The following is a 3,673-nucleotide window of genomic DNA, read 5'->3' as shown; positions in this document are numbered from 1 at the left end:
CCCAGAATGTTCTCAATAAATATGATGTTCAGATATGTGAAGCGATGTATTTCTCATGTCAATATTCTTAAGTCAGATATAATTTGTACTGTTGAAATATTAAAGAAAACCATGTACTTAACGGTTGTTGTGGTGTTTACTTAACAAAAGAATTGTGCAGCACAAGGCCGGCAGAATACTCAAAAATAATATATATACGTATGTTATTGAAGTGTGGAACGTAATGGAAGAAGAGGGCCCAGTCAGACCAGTATTCAGATCATGTCCACTAGGGGTGTGCCTGAATGCAAATACGTTATTTGGCAAAGCACAAATAGTGGGTTTTATACAAATATTTGTTTCATACAAATATTTTAAAAATTATTTGTTGGGGGTGTTCACCAGAGATAAAGCAAAGTGCTCCCAACGGACTCTCCATAACCTGTGTTTCCCCTTCTCTTTTCCACAAAGTTAGGTTGAAAAAAATAGGCAATAAATGAAAAGTGCAAAGCAATAATTGCCTTTGAAGTTGTTATGGGTGTATAAATAGGTAGAGGTCTGTCTGCAGTGAGTCGATGAGTAAAGTTTTAGCTCAGTAGTCAGCGCAGTCGTCTATGATCTGGGAGACTCCAGTTCCAGACCCGATGTGGGGACCTCCTTCGTAAGGTAGTTTATTCATGAACACTTATTGTAACACTTTAATTTTCTAAAATTAAAAGTGTCAGAAAAACAAAAACAGGATTTTTAAGCCTCTTTCCACTTTTATTCGAATACAAATACAGATACAAATAATTTTGCTGCCTCTTCAAATACAGATACAAATACAAATACTGGGATCTCTGCACATCCCTAATGTCCACATGAAGCTGCTGAATTTGTAAACCCATATTTTTCTCTTAGTTTTGTTCCTCCGTCCAGACTGAAACGTTTTTCTCCCCTGAAAACAGCTTTTCCAAAATGGCCTCTAGGGTGTGTAAAACATGAAAACGCCGGCTTGGTGTTGTAGTGTGTACGGGGAAAACAAAGCTTTGTAGAAACGCTGTCATATCACTGACAGAACAGATGGTGGTGGCAGCGCAGTATTTCATTGGAAGAGGAAGAAACAACTACAATGACAACAACGGCTGACAGCTACATGCGAGTGTTGTTCTATCTATTGTCTACTTTGACGGCTTGTTTAGAGCAAAACGTCACTATCTACCACCTTTCTCTCCTCAAACTGTTGGAATCTGCTGCAATAAACTAAATGTCAGAATACCGCTTCTTATTCGCTGGTTTTCTGTGGCTGACTTGCTCATCTATCCCCCGCACATGCCCAGTAGGTGGAGAATTACCCGTTTTGGTGCTTTTAATGTGGACGGAGGTGTTTGCAGAAACAAACTGAAACTCCTGCTGCATGTCGTTCATGCTTGAAATCAGCGTTTTAGAATTTAGCCGGCTTAATGTGGACAAAGTCTTAGTTATGAAATTTCCACAATGCTTACAGAGACAAAGTAAATTCACATCATGGATGTATAAAGAGAACTGGATACAGGAAGGCTTTGAAGCAAATTTGACATAGCAGCCAAACCGTGTAATTACAACGTCACGTGATGCACACTGGCCCAAAAAGACTTTTTCCCATAGACTTACATTGTGAAAGAGACGTCTGTAAATCAGCGGATAAATTTTTCTGAGCGTCACAACCCCCACGAAATGACTTGTCTCACTATCAGAATTAAATCCGTTCGGTCCGATCAAAAGCCTCGAAGAGCCGCATGATTGAATTGTTTTATCTCCATTCAAGTTAGCCGGAGGGCTAAACCGGAAGTAGCTGACTCGGCCAGTGAAAGTCACCAGTGCGCATGCTCTATGGGCCGCACAATGCGGAAGATCCGGGTACTTTCATACCAGGAAGTCGATTTTTTATTGCTTCATGCGCCACTGAGCAACTTTCATCGGAATGAACAGGGCCCTGCCTCCGACGCTGTATCCAGTTCTCTTTATACATCCATGATTCACACAGATCTTTCAAGTAGAGTTCGTCGTTGGTGAACTTTGACACGTGGATTTACGCAATTCACCAAACCATCTTGATGGAACTGCCCACGAGGGAATAGAGAGCCGGAGAGTCCAAAATGGAGAAAGCTTATACTAGCTGTGTCACACCGTCCAATTTTATACAATGTTTTAATAGTATCATGTTAGCAGGTAGTTTGCTAGCCACAGCATCTTACTGTCTGAAAGAAGATTTCTCAACACCTACAGACAACAGTGTCCATCCCCTAAATGCCTCATGCAGACTATCAGTAGATGCTACAATTTACCTGCGTAAGTTCCTGCGTCTGAGGAACGTGAATAGAGTTTAACTCTAAACTTTTTCAGTTCATTCTCTGGTAGTTCTTATCACTACAGATGTAATCCCATCTCTGACCACAATGTGGGTTGCAATGACAGAGTGGCGCTGTCCGTATTTCTGCTTGTTGAATCCTTGTGCAGAAGAAGAGGAAGCAGAAGCAGTGTTGTTTATTAGGTATTTTTATGTATTTCTGAATATGCCTTAGACATCCAGCACTAAGTCTTGCGCATACATGCCAAGTTTCGTTCACAGTAACATTACACAGTTCAACAGTACAGCTTAAGTCTCTTAAACGTTTTCATCATTAACACTACAGATGTAATCCCACCTCCGACCACAGTGTGGGTTGCAATGACAGAGTGACAGGTCGCTAGCTGCCAGGTGGCTTGTTTCAGCAACCAGGCTTCATTTGGCCTTTTGAGCTTCAAAATCTCTCTTCAGAGACCAATGGGTGATGTCACGATGGCTACGTCCATATTTTTCTTACAGTCTATGGCTCTAACATACAGCGAGTGACTATTTTAGGAAGACACTGTCAGTGAACTCTGTGTGTGTTTGTCTGTTGGAAGAGAGAGAGAGAACAGCAGTGGTTGAGCAAGAACAAAGCTGTGAATCAGATAAATAAAACGTAATTTTCTGATTGTTTCACAGCAGCTAAGTTCTAAAGCACAAATAAAAACACACACACCCCCAAACGACCCTGCAGGAAGGTGCCACATTGCCAGATTTTGTGTGAACGCAGAGCTTCATCCCATTGTGGGAAATCTTCAGATGGGCCAATAAATCTTCAGGTCACCCACAATTTAGTATAAAACTCAAAACTTATAAGAGACAGACTCAAAGAAATACACTGGAAGCTGGTAGAGAACGTGAATAGGTTTACTCTGCATAAAGAGCAATACAAAGCAAACCGTGGCTTTGATCCCGGGATAAATAACCTAATGAAAAACCATAAGACATTAAATTATATACCTCCTACCCTTATTATATACCCTCCTAATGTGGGGCTTATTCGCTTAACCCCACCCTGTTTGATCTTAACACTGGTAATAATCGAAACATGACTCACCTCAGAAAACAATGGTGTCTCACACTTCTCTAACATGTATCAGTTGTACTTAGCCTCTTCCACATTTCTCATAATAAACATGGCCTAGCGGCCTTCACTCATCACACACAGAAGATTAAAATATGACATTGCTGATTCTCCCCTTCCGTATTCCCATAGAAACTATCTGCTAAATGTTTACTGGCCTATTCATGGAAGGACAGTTTTCCACCACAATCCTCTCCGCTGTGGCCTCTCTGCTCTGTGTATGTGTTGCTCAGCACGCCCTCAATCAAACAAACACAGAC

Source organism: Thunnus maccoyii, chromosome 5, assembly GCF_910596095.1.
Source record: "Thunnus maccoyii chromosome 5, fThuMac1.1, whole genome shotgun sequence".
NCBI lineage: Eukaryota > Metazoa > Chordata > Actinopteri > Scombriformes > Scombridae > Thunnus > Thunnus maccoyii.
The sequence above is the reverse complement of the archived record's forward strand: the minus strand, read 5'-3'. Positions refer to the sequence as shown.